Genomic DNA, 21,015 nt, shown 5'->3' with positions numbered 1-21,015 from the left:
CATTCTGGGAGAGGTCAAAAATGACTGAAAAAAACACAAAAGACATAAATATGTTTTGTTTTTTAAAGAAAAAGGGAATTACTGTTGTGAGTAGTAATAATGTAATACCATTATGAATAGAGAGGCAATATTGTACAATAAAAGAATACAATACATATCAGTTGAATTATTACAGTAACTCAATGCCTTTAACTTATCCTCTTGGCATTCTTCTAAGAGCTGTTATTTTTCACTTTTATTTTTTTCTAATTACATGTAAAGATAGATTTTAACATTCATTTTTGTAAGATTTAGAGTTCCAAATTTTCTTTCTTCCCTCCCTTATCAAGATAGCAAGCAATCTTATATAGGTTATACATGTATAATCATTTAAAAAATATTTCTGTGTTAGTTGTGTTGAGAAAGAAAAGCCAGAACAACAAAAAAAGAAAAAGAAAAGCAAAGAATTTTTAAAAGTAAAAATAGTATGCTTCAATTTACATTCAATCTCTATAGTTCTCTTTCTGGATGTAAGTTGCATTTTCCATCCCAGTTGTATTGGAATTACCTTAAATCAATATATTGCTGAGAAGAGCTAAATCCATCATAATTATCGGATAATCTTGCTGTTAATTATCATATAATCTTGCTGTTACTGTGTACAATATTCTTCTGGTTCTGCTTACTTCACTCAGCATCAGTACGTGTAAGTTTTTCCAAGCTTTTTTGAAATCAGGCTGTTCATCTGATTTCTTATAAAACAGTATTCTATTGCATTCAAATATCATAACTTATTTAGCCATTCCCCAATTGATGCCCCTCTCCTCAGTTTTCAGTTCCTTGCCACCACAAAAAGAACAGCTACAAACATTTTTTAATATGTTATTTCTCACTTTTAGTTAAAGAAACTGAGTTTAAAAAAAAAAATTGTTGCTTATCCATGTCCACTTTAAAAATTTTTGGCAAAGATCGACTGGGTGTCACATTTCTTGGTTCCTTATCTAGTGCATTTTCCATTGGAAATGTCTTTGTAATCAGAGAAAGCTACATGCTTTGAAGCCACTTCCAGGGTTTAACTCACAGGCTGCAGACCTAAATATGACTGAATATTATTTAAAAAAACAAAAAAAGAGGAAACTGAGTTATTTTCCCTTTTAAAACTAAGTAAAATTTATCTCAAGAATTCTCAGTTTTATCCCTGGGTATACACAGATAAATTTTACTTAATTTCAAAAAGGAAAATAAGTCAGTTTCTTTTTTTTTTTTTTTTTTTTTTTACCTTTCAAGGTTCAATCCAAGTGTTACCTCCCTTAATGTGTCTTTCATCATCCTCCAGTTGTTAGTTGTTTTTCTTTCCAACCAAAGTTGTCAATTTATATCGCATATATCCTATAATTGCAGGTCTGTATACCCTAGTAAAATTAAGCTCTTTGAAGGCAAAGATTTTCTCACTTTTTATTTCCTACCACCCCCATACCTTAATTCCATCTTTATCTGCTTGACATTTAGATACTTGTTTGCTTGTTTGAAATAAGAATGTTTACAGAAGCTTCTATTGTCTTCCATTATCACTGCAGAAGTAGGAGATCCTATAGAACTGAGGGTCATTTTGAAATTTTTCCTACTTCCTGGGATGTTATGGCCAAAATCTGTCTTTGGGACACAGATAATGGTATTGCTAGGTCAAAGGGGATACACATTTTGATAGCCCTTTTAAGCATAATTCCAAATTGCTCTCCGGAATAGTTGGATCTTCATAACTCTACCAACAGTACCTGTGTCCCAATTTTTTCCACAATCCCTCCAACATCTGTCATTTTCTTTTTCTGTCATATTACTCAATCTGATAGGTATAAAGTGGTACCTCAGAGTTGTTTTACTTTGCATTTCTCTAGTCAATAGTGATTTAGAACATTTTTAAAATATTTAAAATATTTTTATATCTATAGATTTAATTTCCTGTAAAAATTATCTGTTTATTTGGTAACTTGGGAATGACTTCTATTCTTACAAATTTGACTCAGTTCTCTATATATTTGAGAAATGAGGCTTTTTTTCAGAGAAATTTACTATAAAATATTCCTCCCAGTTTTATGCTTTCTAATGTTAACAACATAGGTTTTGTTTATGTAAAAAGTTTTTAATGCATTCAAAGCTTGGATCTTTGAGGTTCTCCTTGTAGTTGTTTTGACATTAATGGCTTCTAATTTTATGTCTTGATATTCCCTTTCATCATAGTAACTCTTAATGGTCAGGTTCTTGTTCTTGTTGCTCATTTTTCCAGTCTTTTTCTTGACTTTTAACTTGATGTTGAAGTTAGATTTTGCCTCTGGGAGCAGCTAGATGTTGAAGTGCATAGGGCACCTGACCCTTGGAATCAGGAAGACGCAAGTTCAAATCTAGCCACACACAACATTTCCTGTCTGACCCTGGGCGAGTTGCTTAACCCCAATTGCCTCAAAAATAAATAAACAAATAATAGACTTTGTCCCTGGGATGGAAGAGGCACTATGCCAAGCTTCAGATTTTTGTCCTACTGTTCTCAGAACTAGTTCTGGGCCGACATGTTTTCAGTGCTTTTAAGGTGATATGATCCAAAAAGATGTGCGGTCACAGGTCTGGCCTCTGCTCTGGTCTTTACTCATAAAGGAGCATGGTTCCCCTGTAACTGTTCCAATTAATCTTTTAATTTTTGAAGTGTATCTTTGAGCTGAAATAAATGGAGAGAACTTCTTTGGTTGTTGGTATGGTAACAGTTTTCTTTCTAGAGTATCTTATAGCAGGGGAAACAGTAATGTTAATTAATGAAAGAAAACTCTTTTTTTCTAGAACAGCAGGACACAGTGACATTTAAAATCTCTTTTAATTGAAAGGCTTTGTAAATTAGAAGCTTCCAAAACATAAATGGGTAGAAAATGTCCAAAATTGAATTTACAAAAAAATTTTTTAGAAAAGTAATTTTCTGCTGACACACAAAAGTATTCTCAAGCTATATATAATAGGTTTATAGTAATAGTATAGTATGCGATAGTAGTAATAGTTTATATTTATGTGGAGCTTTAAAGTTTAAAATTTAAAGGAATTGACACATTATCATGACAAACAAGTTTGGTCTATAATGTGCTCTCTTCTATTAGGTAATTATTATTCCCATTTTACAAATTAAAAATCTGAAGCTAGGAAATTAAATCATTTGCCCATGCTCATGCAGCTAGTGTCTTAATTGGTTCCTGCCTCCATATGTAATGCTCACATTCATCTGTAAGAGTCTAAAAGCCATTATCTTTGTCACTAACTGCCCAAGTTTGAAAACACTTGGTTTGGGACTGCTTAGCCTCTTTTGACTATGAATTTTTATAGCTAAAGTGGTATCTACTGTGCTAGCTTGTCATCTCAGAAACTTATTTTTAAGATGAACAAAAGCTTTAATGCAATATGGATATTTTCTTTTACAGTTTTAATTCAAAATAATGGAGGGCCTGATAAGATTTGAATAGTCTTGCTATTTAAATTTAGAGCAGGCTTAAAGTCTAAATGTCAGTTTTATATATCTTTTTGTCACATTCCTGCAAACTTACTACTGTAGTACTACAGTATAATATCAATTCAACTGAACATTTACTAAGAGCTGACTAAGTTCAAGGCTCTGTTTCCTTAGGCTCTGGAGAGCTAACTACAGGATAGAAAAAACAGTCTCTAAGCTTAAAGAATTTGTATTCTTCTGGGAGAAAAACTTACATCCTACTGTCTTATTTTAATACTATTCAAATTAATGTCCTATTGTAAAATTTAATGAAATAATGTTTCTGAAATTATTTTTGAAAAACTGGAGAGCACCAATCAAATATAAGCTGCAATTATATGTTGCTACAGTAGGTTCTTCAAAGAACAGCATATTCTGGCTTCTGGCTGTATTTACTTTTCCCTGGAAATCTTTTTGTTTATTGAACAAATTAACATTAAAGCATTAATACTTAGATATCAGCTTAACTATAGGTGAGCCAAAAGGTTGATTCTAAAAATCCATAAGGAGTCAAAAAATCAATTTTAAAATCCATGAGGAGTAAAAGATGGGTTAATATCAGCTTTTAAAGCAACAAGGCTTTTTAACAAAAGCAAAATAAAAACCCAAGTTTTTTTCTTGGTGCTCAAAAGTTTCCCAAACCTATAGTCCAGCTTCCCATAGAGGTGGCTCTTAAGCAATAAATTTTGAGAGATGGATCCAAAGTAGCAAAACCAACACGAAATAAACCTGAATAAATTGATAAAATAGTAAGCATGGATGGGGGAGGGGAATTATAATGAAGTAGTAATAAGAGAGAAAGCAACAAACCTGGAAGAAAGAAAAAAGTGGTGAAGTAGGAGGGAGGGAGAGAGGAAAGGAGGAAGCAAGAAAGGAAAAAGAAGGAAGGAAAGAAGAGAAAGGAATATGAGAAATAATTAATTTGGACTCTTACTCTATTGTAATCAGTATTAACCAGTTTGATATTCTATATAAAATATCAGAGGATAGGTTCTGGTTCTTATAAGAGATTACAAAATTTAAAGTAATGTTTACTACTTGTTTACCAAGTTATCAGGCTCACTTGCACAACCACAAGAATGCTAACAAAGATATCTCCATCCTGTTTTATTCACTTTCCCTGTCCAAACAGCATGGATGGGATGCTTTGATGCTTTGGAAAGTCCCCTAATTTATTTTTATATGTTTGGACCATTCTCTCTTGTCCACCATGAGCAGGTAACCTTATGAGCATTTAATCAGTGGAAATGCCCCATGTTTCATTTAACCTGTGACTCCTGCTAAGATGTAATTTTTGGCCCTCAAGAGCAAAGTCTATTTTTAACAAGAGAGTCTGTCACCTTTCATGATCCTCAAAACCTTGCCATTTCGAAGTTTTCAGAGTTTTGCCCTTGGAAGGGCAGTGACATCTTAGAATTGCAATGAATTGTAGTTATTATTACACAAAGGGAATAATACTTGTACTGTCTTGTGGGGTTTGGGAAATGAAAGTGCTTTATAAACTGCATAACACTAAATAAATATGAACTGTTATTGTAGGGACCCATCTATGCTAAGCACTAGGAATATAAATACAAACCTCCTGCCTTAAGAATAAAGAGGCTAAGTCATCGAATTTCTATTGATCATCAACAAGAAACTTATTTACTTTTTATCTCATCTGGTGACCTAAAGTGCTTTGTACATGGTGTGTGATTAATGAAAATTTGTTGAGCTCAAATTTAGTTCCATTGTGAACTAGTAAATAAAGAAACTGATCCAAAGGATTAGGTTCCAGCAGTGTGCCTATGCATTATCCCAGTAGTCAAAAAAGGAGAGATACTGAATAATGCTTCAAGTCATGTCAAGCTAATTAGGAAATGAGATTATGTCAATAATTTACCTATTCTGTTTAGTTAAACTCTTTGTATCAAACTGTTCCTGAAATATACTTCCTAGCTTGCTAGAATAATAATAGGCAACAGATTTTACTAAAACACAGCTTTTGAAAGTCTTTGAAGGAAATGTTTGATTAATTCTACGACCAAAACATCTTTTAAAAAAATAATAATAATCTATGTCAACCTTTTCCCAAAGTTCAGTCTAAGAAAGACAAAATAGCGTTAGGTTGTATGCATACTTTAATTCTTTCAAGCTGGCAGTATGCATATGGAGCTGCAGATTGAAATGAGCACTGGAAAGCGTTAGGAGAGAGGAATTATAAAGCCATAAAGTAAGAAAGTGCTCCTGACTCAGAATGTCTTGCCTATTGTCAACCAAGATTACAGTTAATAAAGCAAGGAAATGTCCTTGATTCAGGATGTCTGTGCAAAATTAAACCACTCTTGTGGTTGCTGCCACAGCAAAAGGTTTTTGAATTTACTCAGCATTACAGAAAACTTGTTGGTATGTCAGCCGCAAGGGATGCTCAGTCTGCTTCCTGATTGGTTGATTCTGATTCCCAGATTAGTCCAATCTCTTTTGGATAGTAAGGGAAGTCAAGCAAATCTAGGTGGTTAGTAAAATCATTAACTACCTTAGTTCCACATCAAGCAATATAATTCTCAGCATACCACAAATAGATATAAATAAATACACTTTCAAAACCTCTGCTTAATTTTAAGGGGTCCAATTAAAACTTTTTTCTTTTCATCCATGTCTTCACTTCTAGACAGATACAAATAGCATATCTTTGATTGGAGGCTCATATGCATAGGGAATAAGATTGGTAAGGAAGTGCACAAGGAAGAAAGGCTGAAATAATAACATTGATTGATCCATCCTTCTTCCCCTGCCCCCCTTTTCAGATAAATTTCAGATAAATTTATCCATAAAAACAATTTTTTATGGATAAAACGAAAAAAAAACCTTATTCCCTCATTCCACTTCTGTGAGCCTTACCTGATGGCATCTTCCGTTGCTAGTAAAAGTGACAGGGGAAGGTAGAGCATAACAAAGGATAAGAAACCTTAATATCAATTCCAAACTTTTTGAATTATAGATATTTGGATTTCAATTTAGTTTGTATATATCTTGGTTGCACATGATCATTTGCACATTGTCTTACCCAGTAAATTGTGAACTTCTTGAGATTAAGAACAATTTAAAAAAAAAAAATTTTCCCTCCTCTTTGTATCCACAGGGGTTTAGCATACACATATATCCTGGAACTTAGCCAGTAGTTGATATAGTTGATTTTACTATTGTAAAGCAAACAAAAAACCCCAGTCATTTAGTAAATGTTAGAAGAACTTCCCATTGTACAGTGTTAATTGATTCACAAATTCTTTATTTTTCTGAAAATCTTTGGGGAAACAATATAATCTATTTGATAGTTTATGAGGAATTGAAGTATTTGCTAAGATTCTGTGGAAGATACAGTTTATCTTTAGCTTTCCAGTCCTTCGAGTAGTTAGCAGCTTCAAGGTGGGAATTAGAGATAACAAATGATACATTGAAGTGTATTTTCATGCTTTTAAAAGAATCCTATAGGTTCCTGTTACTTCCAAAAATAATTTTCAATATAAGAACATGTTTATCTATACAATTTAAATTTTTCTCCTCTTAGTAGTAACCCAAACAATAGATATTGGAAACTTTTTGATCTTTTTCAGTCTTTCTAAATAGGTTACTACAATTATTAATCTAGCATCAATGTAAGTATGAAGATGTGTGTCTTTGTGCATTTATTATTATGAGGAACCATTTTGTTAGAAAAATAAGATAAATTTTATTTAAAACAACAACAACAAACCAAAAACTCTATGTTAACTTGCATGAGTTGACTAAGGTACAAGGTTAAACTCGTCCATGGGTTCTATAAATTCCCCAGAATAAGTGGTAAATGAAGGAAGAAATGATTGAGGAAACAAAGGTTCAGTCTTCCAAGCATACTGATTTGTTAAATAATACATGCCAATTACCTAACAAATCAGTACTCAGTTTAGGACTGGAAAATCCAGGGGGAGACAGACTTTTTATACATGAAAAAAAAAAAAAAAAAAAACAAATAAGGCCAATTCATTAAAAGGAAACTAACATTAGGTAGTCTGAGTTCTAATTGGATGAAAGATTAGGGACTTTCTAAATTGGGAGGGAGAAATTGAACAGGTGTAATTTCCCCAAGAAAGAAAAAGAGGTATTATTCTCCCTCTAAGTATCTGTAAACAATGTAAAGTGGAAACACTAAATGACTGATCAGTAATGGGACCAGTTTTCAAGTAAGACAGATGTGATGGGTCTTTTGAGATACTCAACTGTGAGAAAAGTCTTTGCAACAATATTTCTTCCAGAATGTCATCTGACCTTAACAAATAGTAGGGACTCTACAACTCTAAAAACAAAGAAGGTACCCTGAAACTCTAAAAATCCTTGAAGAAGAAATTCTCCTTGGACTCTACCTCAGTGAGGGACCGAAGGAAATAAGATAAACAGCTTCACTCTGTTATCTAGGTAGGGTTGGTTCAGTCCTGAGCTAAAAGAATTCCAATCCTATTCAATTAAAGAAACTCATTCAATTCTATTCAAATTCAGCTCAAACTGAAACCCAGTTTGTAGCCAAATCCTTCCTTATAAAAATGGCAATTAAAACTCATTTCTTTGCAGAGTTCTAAACATGCCATGCTTGCCATGCCATGCTTGCCATGCCAAGGAGGCCTCTGCCCACTGGATAATATTCTTTCCCAGTACTACCCTCTCTTTATTTCACCTATTTCCCTGATGAGACTTTATGCCTCTCTGTCAGGATTTCTAACCTTACTTCCCAATCCCTATAATAAATAAACCTTTTATCAAGCTAGGTTTTCAGGTTTGTAAATTCCTTTATAGAGAATCCCTGCCCTGCCAGAAGGGAGTTCCCTAAAACTCCCTATTCTTGTACGGAATCCCAAGGGGATGCAGGGAGCCAAACCTCTCCATTTGGTTCCCTGAACCCAAAATCTGCCACTAGACCTTATCATTTAACTCCCTGACCACCAGAAACCCTAATCTCATTTTGGTTCCCTAAATCTAGACCTTATCATTTGGTTCCGTATAAAAGGGAACCCCAAAACCTTCACCTCATCAGTACTTTTAAGACAAAAGGGGAAAAAAAGGAAAAAATTAGCATGTTTGATCAATATATCAAAAAGTCTGATATCAAATATATCAATATATCAAAAATATGTGTGGTGTAGAATGCATGTAGACCATCTACCTCTGCAAAGGGATGGGGTAAGACTATCTTCTCACATCTCTTACTTTGAGCCATCCTTGTTCGTTTCAATTTTTAATCACTTTTGATTTTTATGTATGGTCTTTCCATTTACATTTTTATAGTCATTGTGTATATATTTTCTATTTTACATACTTTATTCCACATCAGTTTGTGTAAATCTCATGCTTCTTTCTGCTCATCACATTTTTTGCTTTTTTACAACAGCAAATATTACTCTATATTCATAGTCTACAATTTGTTTATTGTTTTTCAACCAATGGGCATCTATTTTGTTTACCATGCAATTACTATTATAAAAAGTGATGCTATAAATATTTTAGTGTTTATGGAGTCTTTCTTTTTGTCAGTGATCTGACATAATCTGAATCTTTATTTAATTCCACATTGATTTCCAGAATAGTTATACTAATTCACAGTTTCACCAACAATGCATCAGTATGTTTGTTTTTCACAATCTCTCCAGTATTGACTCTCTAGTTCTTATCTTTTGTCATCTTTTCCATTTTACAATGTGTGGGGTTGAAACCTTAAGGTTGTTGTGATGAATGTTTCTCTGATTAGTGAATTGGAGTATTCTTTCATGTGATCATTAATAGTTTATAATTCTTTTGAGAACTATTTGTTCATATCAGTTGAACACTTAGGTAATGGCAAGTGGCTTTGGTTGGAATTGTGTGTGTATGGTGTATATACATATATAAATTTATATATATTTATATGTATCTTGTATACTTACGACAAAAACAAGTGTGTATATATTTACATAGTTTAAAATATACAATACATATATGTATACATGATACATATATGAGAATATATGATTAGAATATTAGAATATGATTAGCATGAGAAAATGATTAATAACCAATGATCTGAGGAAATCCAGAATTCCTGCCTTTTTCTGTAGTCTTCATTTCAAAGTTCATTCTCTTGAAGGACATTGCTGATAATGAGATTAGATTAATTTTCTTAATAAACTTGTTCAGACCCCACCCTGGTGGGGAAGACATTATGCTCTAAGGGACTGGAATAGTCTCTCTGTGACATATTACTCTCAGTCTCTCATTAATATTCATTATCTTATAAATTGTTAACCAATCAGAGTTGATTATCACCCTCAGGAACATCTTTATTCTGAGGGCATATAAACTGTGAGTCCTCTACCATAATTGATTTTGGCATTTAAGAATATCACTGACCTTTTATTAAAAATGCTGGCTAGCAGTAAATCACTGTAACTATCCCATATTTACCTCTAAACAACTATAAAATAGTGCCCCAAAACAAATCCTGGAAGAGCAGGACTAGCAAAAAGACAGGGTAAGGTAGTCTTTTAGCCCACAAAACTTGGAAGATCAACATGAAAGGTCTGTCTCATTCTGTAAAAGGGAAGCACAGTCCAGGACAAGAAACATCCCAGCAAACCAGCAGCAAGCCCCACCTCAGCAAACCAGTGGGAGATCCTAAACTGCAGTGTAGTGGAGCAAGCAAACCCCAACATCCCTGTCTGCTTCAGCATAGTCAGGGGAACTGGCAGACTCTAGTTCTAAGCACTAACATAGCTCTGGGCAAACAGACAGTTACCAGAACCAGTTCTCATGGTTCAGCAAAGCCCCAAACTAAAATAGGTAGATACTAACCTTAGGGTGCCTAAGTAAACAGACAGCTGCAACACAGCAGTCTACATTATCTGACTTCTATGTAGCTGTGGGGAAATGCAGAAATACTAAATTGGTTTCAGCACATGGCAGACACCATTCCTTTAGCACCAGGTAAGCTGCTAGATCCCTATACTGTCTAGCAGTGCTAACCATGTGCCTCTCAGTACAGGGCCAGACTGGAGGACCCCCATGGGCCTAAGGGCAATATCAATGCAGCACTAGGTAAATAACCCCTGGCACAAGAAGTCTGAGACAGTGCCCCTATCCTGGTAGCAAAGCTTAAATTTTTTTAAAAAAGGAAAAAGGCCAAAAAGATAAACAAAAAATGACAATAAAAAAGAATAGGGCCATAGAAAGTCATTATGGTGATAGCAAAGATCAGGACACAAACTCTAGAAGAGGATAATAATGTCAAAACACCTATGAACAAAATACCGAATAAATACAGGAAGTCATCTCAAGCCCAGAAATAACTCATAGGACAACTTAAAAGGGAATTTTTCCTCTTTCTCTTATATGATTTTTAAGCTAAAAAGGATTTCAATAATAATATTAATAATAAAATAATAAAAAATTATTTAAATTATTTATTGGTACATTGTGTTTGTACAGTTATCTATTTTATCTTTTGTAATTGCCTCTATCTCTTGTTTGGTTAAAAATCTGAGAAAGATGATTTTTTTTTTTCTCTTTTGCATTGATAACTTAAGTATTAAATCAGGATCAAGAGTTTTCTCCTTTTCTACTTACTTCCTGATCCAGAGATAACCAGTATGGGAAATCTTAGGCAAAGGTTTACCCAGACTAAGATATAATCAGACAATAAGAGAAACTCTAAGTTTAGGCTAATTGGAGGATTCCTGATCATTGTGTTTATTCATACAGGTCTGGGAAATTGTTATTTCTCCCTTTTATCACACAGTTGAAATGGAGTTTGGTAAGTCTCTTTGACCAAGACTTGAGTATTCCAAGTCACATACCCCAAGACTCTCACCTGAATATAGCCAAGCCTCTAAGTATTTGTATTCATTCTCTCATTAATTGTTGACCAATCAGAGTTGATTTCCACCCTCAAGAATGCCTCCTCTTCCAAGAGCATATAAACTCTGAACTTACTGCCTTAAGGAGTCTTGGCCTCCCAAACTTTTTAAACATTACAAATCCATCTGCTACCCATAGCTGTAAAAGGTCTGTGATCTGCTTCTTTTCTAATTTCTGAATAATATGATCTTTAATGTTATATACTAATTTAAAATTTATTACAGAATATGGTATAAGGTGTTACTTCTAATTTCTGCCAAACTATTTTGCAGTTTTTTCAACAATTTTAATCAAATGAAAGTAATTTCCAGAGTGCTTTTTGTTTTCTGATTTATTGAACACTGGGTTATTGAGTTGCATCATTCAGCCATTCCCCAGTTGATGGGCATCCACTCAATTTCCAATTATAATTTTAACTTTGTCACTAATAAGGAATAAAGATAACTTTACAATTGGAAACAAATTGGCATTATTTTACTGTTTACAAATTGGGAAAATAATGGCATTATTTTACAATTAAGAAAACTGAATCCCACTATTGCATTGTTAGTGAAGCTGTGAATAGATCCAGACATTCTGGAGAGCAATTTGGAACTATGCTAAAGGGCTAAAAACTGTGCATACCCTTTGATCCAGCAGTGTCACTAATGGCTCTGTATCTTAAAGAGATGGTAAAAGAAGGAAAAGGATCTAGTTGTGCAAAAAAAAAAAAAGTTTGTAGTAGTTCTTTTTTGTGATGCAAAGAATTGGAAATTGAGTGGATGCCCATCAATTGGGGAATGGCTAAATAAGTTCTACTATGTGAATATAGTGGAATATTATTGTTTTATAAAAAATAATCACAAGGATGATTTCAGAGAGGCCTGGAGAAACATGAAATGAAGATGAGTAAAGTGAAAAGAACATTGCACATAGTAACGGCAAGATTATTTTGATCAACTATGATCGACTCTTCTCAGCAATACAGTAGTACAAGAAAATTCCAATGGACTTGGAATGGAAAATGCCATCCATATCCAGAGAGAAAACTATGGAGACTGAGTGAGGATTAAAAGCATACTATTTTCACCTTTTTAATTTTTTTATTTTTGGTTTGCTTTTTCTTTGTTGTGGTTTTTCTCTTTTGTTCTGATTTTTCTTTCCCAACATGACCAATATAGAATATATTTCAGTTTGCTTGATATCTTGGGGAGAGGAGAGACAGGGTAGAGAGAGAAAAACTTGGAACTCAAAATCTAACAAAAATGAATGTTGAAAACTATCTTTACATGTAATTGGGAAAATAAAACACTTTTGGAAAATTAAAAAAGAAAAGAATCTGAGTCTCAAAGAGGTAAAACAAATTGCTTATGCTGGGCAATTGGGATAGTTCTGATTCTAGAACAGTTCTTGCCTCAATTTCCTCATTTGTAAAATGAGAGCAATAATATTAATTTTTCATATGGAGTTTTTGTAAAGCAGTTCAATTAAATCAATCATCTATTCCTATTATTTCTATTAAATTAATCCTAATCTAGCAGGTTAGGATTTAAGACTGATTGCTGTAGTCTGGGATTTGGCTTCTGTTCTAACAATGTGATTTCTTTCCCACTGCCAAGCATGCTCTGTCAGAAGCCTTCCTCTGGGATTTGTTTTGTGGAAGAAGAGTTTCCCCCTGGCCTAACCCAGAAGAGAATGGTAAACCCAATTTTACTAGGTGAACTAAGATTTTGGTTGCAGTTCTTTGGCTAACTTCAGAGCTAACTGGACCTTCTGTGGTCCTTGTCCTCCCCACCTTCCATATATTCTAACATTGCTGCCTTTCTGAGCTGTGGAGATAAGCCTGTGCTCTGGCAGAATGAAGCCAGAACAGCTGCCGGGCCTCTCTGTGTGGGCAAGCAGCACATGTGAGCTGGTTTCCCTGGGGATTAATTCTCTTCTCAGGCAAGGAATGCAGGGGGGCTTTTCTTAATATAGCAATGAATGGAGGAGGGGAATTATGAAAGATAATTTACTTCCACAACTGATGAATGCACACTGAGGTAAGAGGAAGCTAGAGAGGAATGGGGGCTGGGGATGCCATGATGTGGCACTAATTTAGAGAGGAATGAAAGGGAAGAGGTAAAGACAAGAACAGACACTGTACCACAGGACAACTAACAAAGGAAATGTCAAAAGGAAATATGACTCACACACTCTTCAGGATCTACTTCGCAGCCCACACACTCCCCCCCTCTGGACATAAAGATGATGACACACCCTACTTCAATCAGAGTTATAACCCCACCCAACAGGAAGTGGGGAAATAATATCCACTCTCATTCTAGATAACACTTAGGAAAGATGCTATTTAGTAGAAATGCTGAACTGGCAGATGGGAACCTTTAGCTCCAATCCCAATTACTGATCAGCAATTAGAACTTTGTATAACCAGTTTCATTCATATGAAATATGATGATTGCTCCCATTTTCTTCATTCCTTGAAACATTACAGACTCATGGATTTTTGAGGGGAAAAGGACCTTAGAAAGAACATCTAGTTCATTTGATAACTTTAACAAAACTCACTTCTCCAACATTCTTTCAAAGCAGTCACCCAGCCTTTATTTAATGACTTATAGCCCATACTCCACCATCTCTTCGGGCTTTCTCCCATCACATTATAGGATATCAGGAAGTTTTCCCTGACATCAAAATCTTCCTCTTTGCAAATTCCATCCTTTGCTTGGAAGAAAAATCAGAAGCAGTGAGGTTGTTGAACAGAGCAGTGGTAGGACTACATGAGAACAAGAAGTCTGGATTGAAGGAGGGAGAAAGGGAAACAACAAAGCCTTTTAAAAGTGTATGGCAATATGTTTTTGAATGAGTGGATAATACAATTATTAAACTCAAAAAAAAAAGTGTAAGAAGGTGTGGTAGGGTGGTGGCTGTGAGAACAGAAATAAGGGGGCAGATGTAAGAGATGTTGCTAATGACATAGAATGAATCATTGTCAATGAATACTCATTCCCTCTGGAATGAGTACCTTTCCAATGGAGGGAGATGAAGAGATTACTAAAGCACCATTGATGCCTGTCCAGTAGATGGTGCTACTGAAGCATGGCTCCTGGGGAGAAGGTGGGGAAAGGGAAATGAAGCAATGAGCATCAGTAATACTTCTTTTGTCCTTTCTGAAATCTTTCCCATTCACCCTGAAACAAAGCTACCAGCTGGTACTCTCTGCCAAAGCAAGGAAGTCTGTGAGGGAAATGTAGTTCAGGTAAATTTTTTTCTTGGAATTTGGGGTATTTAAATTTTGTCCCACCTTTTTCTTTTTAACTAGGTTTTATTGAGGGCTTTTGTTTTTATATCACACCCAAATACCCCTCACCAGGATATTTCTTTTAGTAATTTGACAGCTAAGTACAAAAACAACCAATATAGTAATTGTACCTGACATGTCTGTCTAGCATTGATTAGCCCATTGAAAAATATGTTTCAACTATTCTCTAGGAACAATATGGACCATTTCAGTTATTCACAGATGGGCCTCTTCCCCCTATTATATCTTCAAAAACATGTTTTCCTTTAGTAGGCTGCCCATAGAGGCAACCCCAAGTCTCACCCTAAGTTTTCATGGGCTCACCTGGAATGCCAACTAAGCATGGTCAAGGAGCTCTAACTTTAGATCCTATAAATTTGAGTTTTCAAGGGATGTATTCACAGAGCACAAATTCTGACTGCTCCAACAAAGCTGGAAAGACTTTTTAAAAATATAATTAGAGGACAGTCTATTCTTCAAGGGCATTTAACTTAGCCAAGTTAGGCCAGGCCTGCTCTGATTGGTTGCATGCAAAATGAATTCTCCCAACACATCAACTCAATACCGCCCCCACCACACACATAAAAACTTAGTCTTAACCATTACATAAGTGCATAATAGTTAATAACTTGTTTTGAAAAAAATAGTCTCATGAAATGTAAAATTTGGAAGATATGTAGTCCAAATCCACCATTTTATGGATGAAAAAATTGAAGCTCAGAGGCAGTGAAGAATTTATAAAATTTTGAAGGTTACAAAGAATCTCAGCTTGCTGACCTCTTGATCAGTTTTCTTTCTCCCAAAAAAACACATCAGAAATTGGAATTTTAGAATTGGGAGAGATATTAGAAATTATCTATTCTAAAATCTTTTTATAGATGTGGAAACCAAGCATCCCAAAGACACAAAAATTAAACTACATTCATAAACTAGTCAGAGATCAGACAGGGCCAGGACTAGAATCCAAGTTCTCTAACTCCCCAGGCTTAAGATCCTTTCCTTATAGCATCCTCCTTTTAGCAAACATTTATTGAATACCTGTAATGTATAAGGTACCAATCTATATCTTGTCAACAAATCATATTTTGCTATGAAAAGTGGCATTGAAAGAATTCTATTTGTCTGGAAGTTGGAGGGTTACTTTTTTTAATACACTATTTTTATTAGTTTCCTCCCCCCCTCCCCCAATGAGCCATCCTCTATAACATAGTTTAAAAATAAAGAGAAAAAAGCACTTTAGCGAAACCAACCAATACAATTATTTCTGACATTATTTTAGGGCATAAATAGATACTTAGCAAAATAGATAGGGTGCTGTGTCTGAAATCAGGAGGTCCTGAGTTCAGATCCATCTTCAGCTACTTAACTAGATGTGTGACCCAGAACAAGACATTTATATGCTATTTGCCTTGGTTTCTTCATCAGTAAAATGGGAATACTAATAGTACCTATAATTAACTAAGTTAATAATACCTCAATAATAATATACTCATTTATATAGTCTGCTGGGGGAAGCAAAGAATATAGCTGCCTATGTAGGGCAGAACACATAAAATAGAAAATGCCTGGTGGAGGGGAGATAAAGGAGGGAGGAGAGGTACAATTAGGCACTCCCTTAAGTACTGATTTTTATAAACACAGAAGTTGCTCTCTCTGCAGACTATTGGCTTTTATTTGGGGGCACTGATTAAATGGTATGTGTTGCAGGAAGAACCAAAGCATCCACAGGGGATAGGAATATCCAGGGGAATACAATATTCTCATTTTCCCTGGGGCATGCCAATGATTCTCTGCCCTCTGATCATACAACAACTAGGCTGGAATGGAAGTTTCCTGGCCCTGAGATTTTCCATCAGGTGTCACATAGCCCTGACCTAGTCTGACTCTAAAACAAAACCAGTGAAAGCTTACATTGGCAGTTTTAAAGACTTTATGCTATTCCTGGGCTTAGACTGTGAATTGGAGTGGGGGAAGGGGGGAAGGAAATGACCTGTCTCTGGGGCTAATTAGGAAGAAAATAGCCAACTTTTAATTAACAGGCTGCTTGTCTAGCTTATGACTTTTCTCAGCCTCATCTTTAGCTTTTGCAGACCATGGACAAAGTAAGAAGGAGGTCATGAAATAGAAATTTGCCAGTTATGTTATTGCTTCATCTAATCCAATACAAAAACCATTTATTGAACACCTACTATATGAAAAGCACTGTGCTTAGGGAACCTTCCCTCTGTCTCTCCCATAATAATAACAATGATTCTGGTGATTCACATGATGTTATTAGGACATTGACAAAAGAATCTAGAAAATTTTGCTAAGGTTATGAAGTCCTAAACAAGAAACTGAAGATTGTAGGGAAGAGCTGGTATCTAACTGTTCCAATTAAAAGTAGGAGCTTTTCAAGAGAAAGTTAAATTTGGGAAGTCAAGATCTGGTTTTAAAAGATTGTGTCTGAGTATGGGATTTGTATTTGTGATTCCTGCTTTAAAATATAGAAAATGGAATTTTAATTAGGGATAGGATTATACTTAATGAGGATTGAGGAAGATTTCATTTCTAAGAATCTTGTGAATTTGATCAATCTTTCTTTAAACTGAAAATGGAAAGGGGGGGAAACTATTTATATTGATAGGCTAAGGCAGATTTATAAGGAGAAAAGCAGCTATGAAAGAAAAAATATAAGTGAAGACAAATATTTTGCAGATAATGATATCATCCAAGAAATGAGACAGCAATAACCTGGGACCTCAGATGTCTGCATATACATATTTAAAGAATAGTTTTAAAAAATAATAACCTGATCTGTAATTAAACCTCAGAAGTTTTACTAAGTTTTGATGGAATATGACTAATGAAAGAAATTAGACTATGAAAAAACATATACCTTATAAAAGGAACTGATTATATGGAAGGGGCATTGTATCTCAAAATATATATACTACTGTGGAAATTAATGAGCTAGAGAGAGGAAACATGGTAGAGAACATGTGAAGGCCAACAGAGGGTCTATACTACAAGCTATATAACAAAAAGAAGTAACAGATAATGAATTCAGAAAACAGACCACAAATCTGGTATGGAGACATAATATAATACAAATCATGATTCTAAAATTTGCCATAGTGATCAACCTGACAAAAATAGAGCATTTTATAAATATTTGACTTTTCTTAGTTATAATTTTATTTTGAAGAAGGTGAAGGTACTAATAAACAGGATTTTTATTCTGGACCTAATCAACATGGAAAGATAGATTGCTAAAGTAGAAATGTTAAGAGAACTGATGTTGAGTGCAGTAAGCAGAACTAGGATAACATTGTTCACAAATAACAGCAAAATTATGTAAAGATCGACTATGGTAGACTTGGCTCTTCTCAACCATACAGTGATCCAAGACAATTCCAATAAACTTGAAATGGAAAATGCCATCAACATTTAAAGGAAGAACTATGGAGACTAAATATGGATTGAAGCATACTATTTTTACCTTTTTTTTTTTTTTTGCTTGCTTTTTCTTTCTTGTGATTTTTACCCTTTTGTTCTGATTTTTCTTTTATAACATGACAAATATGGACATATGTTTAAAAAGATTGTACATATATAACCTATATTAGATTGCTTCCTATCTTGGGGAGGTGGTTGATAAAGGATGAAGGGAGAAAAAATTTAGAACTCAAAATCTTACAAAGATGAATGTTTAAAACTATCTTTACATGTAATTGGAAAAATAAAATGCTATCGAGAAAAAAAATAAAAAGAATAAGAGAAAATGTCTTCTATTTTTTCAAAGCTTATGTTATCTAAAGTCACAAGCAATAAACAAATTTATCTAAGTGCTAATTGAGCCTAAAAAGATTAGACAAAGTACAAGGAATAAGATTGTTGTGCATACATAAATGACGAAGTTTAACATTCATTTTAGCTAAGGACCTCAGTTCAATAAGCCAAAAAGATTCCTAGAATCTACTGTCATTCTTTCGAATGGCAGATAGGGAGCCTTAGCATTACTAGACTGTCTGTCTGTCCCACAGTATCACCAATGAGTAACTTGAAGTGTCTCTCAAAGGCAAAGGAGGAAGGAAAGAAAATAAATCCAGCTATCAGCATCTGTAATTCATTTCTTTCCTCCCATCATTGAGCTTTTTGCCTCAAAGCACTATTTCTTTCTGGTCTTCTGAGATTTTCTGATGAAACTCAGGGAGGCAGGAAAGGCATGGTATTTGTCAGCAACTTTTTGTTAATTCTCCCTGTCCTCAAATTACCAACTCTATTGCCTGAGACAAAAAAATAATCCAGGACAGATGAAGACAGATTACATTCATAAAAATGTTGAGGGATGAACTTGATATAATCCACAGCAGGTAAATGGTACAAGGGAAATGTGAGAGAGAACTCCAAATTGCATAAAAGATAGAGCAAATCTCTAAGATAGCCTAGTCAGCACAAAGGGAAGTGAAGACTTAAATGATATAAGTAATTTGATGGATGGAAATAGCCAAAACAGATAACTGGGGTGATGGGAGAACTAGTAAAAAAGATGGTGGAGTTTTTTTTTTTTTAAGTATTTTATTTTTTCCTCAGTTATATGCCAAGAAAAATGTTAGTATTTATTTTTACAAGGTTTTGAATTCCAAATTTCTTACCCTCTCCTCCTTTCTTCTGAAGATGGTAGACAGTTTGATATAGTTTATACATGTGCTATCATGTAAAACATATTGCCATATTAATCATAGTTGTATGAGAAAAAATAGATAAAAAGAAAAAACAACATGAGACAATAAACAAGATGGAAAAAAATATGCTTCAGTCTGCATTCAGATTTTAACAGTTCTTTATCTGTATATGGATAGCATTTTCCTTTGTGAATTCTTTGTATTTGTCTTGGATCATTATATTGTGGAGAAAAGCTGAATCATTCAGAGTTGATCATCACACAGTGTTGCTGATACTGTGTACAATGTTTTCCTGGTTCTGCTCATTTCATTTCTGAAATCTGTCTGTTCATCATTTCTTATTACACATAGTATAATATTACATTAACAGCTCATTCAGCCATTCTCCAATTGATGGGCATCTCCTCAATTTCTAATATTTTGCTACCATGCAAAGGATTTTTATAAATATTTTTGCATTTATAGGTTCCAAACCTTTCTAAAGCTATTCTAATCAAGATCTCAAAGATTTTGTTGTTTTGTGGGGGTTTTTTTTTTAATGATGCTAGCTTTTTATTTTTCAGAATACATGCAAAGATAGTTTTCAACATTCACCCTTGCAAAACCTTGTGTTCCAAATTTTTCTCCCTCCCTTTCAATTTCCTCCCTCCTCTAGACAGCAAGTAATCCAATATAGGTTAAATATATGCAATTCTCCTAAACATAATTCCACAAATCTCCTGCTGCACAAGAAAAATTAGATCAAAAAGAAAAATAAAGCAAACAACAATAGCAACAACAAAGGTGAAACTAATTATGTTATGATATACATTTTGTCCCCATAGTTCTATCTTTGGATGCAGATGACTTTCTCCCTCACAAGTCTATTGGAATTGGCCTGAATCACCTTATTGTTGAAAAGAACCATGTCCATCAGAATTGATCATTACATAATCTTGTTATTGTGTGTACAATGTTCTCTTGGTTCTACTCACTTCATTTAGCATCAGTTTATGTAAGTCCCTCCATACCTTTCTGAAATTAGCTTGCTGATTATTTCTTATGGAACATTAATATTCCATTACATTTATGTACCATAGCTTATTCAGCCATTCCCCAACTAATGAGCATCACTCAGTTTCCTTGCCACTACAAAAAGGGCTACTACAAACATTTTTGCACATGTAGGTCCTTTTCCTTTTTTATGATCTTTTTGGTATACAGACCCAGTAGAGACACTGAATCAAAGGGTATGCACAGTTTGATAGCCCTTTGGACATAGTTCCAAATTGCTCGAAACTTGTCTATGGTCTTATAAAATGAAAGGCTGCCATCTTTGATTTTTGTATAAAGACAGCCTGTCTCTCACCTGTATCTTACATAAATCCAGAGGAAAGCCAACTGAACATTAATAAGATCACAGTATCAAAGGATTTAGAGCTGAAAGAAACCTTAGAGTCTGTGTAAAAGTGCGTCCTCCCTGCAGTTAGGGCTCTGAACTGCCACTGCATTTCTACTGTTCACAGGGTATATAAAAAATTTTCCAGAGGATGGAATGTTGTTATTCTCTGAGAATTCTCTATAGAGAGTAGCTAGGTGACATAGTGGATAGAGTGCCAGTCCCAGAGTCAGGAGGATTCGTGTTCCCACATCTAAATTTGGCCTCAGATACATACTAGTTGTGTGACTCT

The sequence above is a fragment of the Sarcophilus harrisii genome, chromosome 3 (genome assembly GCF_902635505.1).
Source record: "Sarcophilus harrisii chromosome 3, mSarHar1.11, whole genome shotgun sequence".
In the NCBI taxonomy this organism is placed as follows: Eukaryota; Metazoa; Chordata; class Mammalia; order Dasyuromorphia; family Dasyuridae; genus Sarcophilus; species Sarcophilus harrisii.
Note: the sequence above shows the minus strand (reverse complement) of the source record.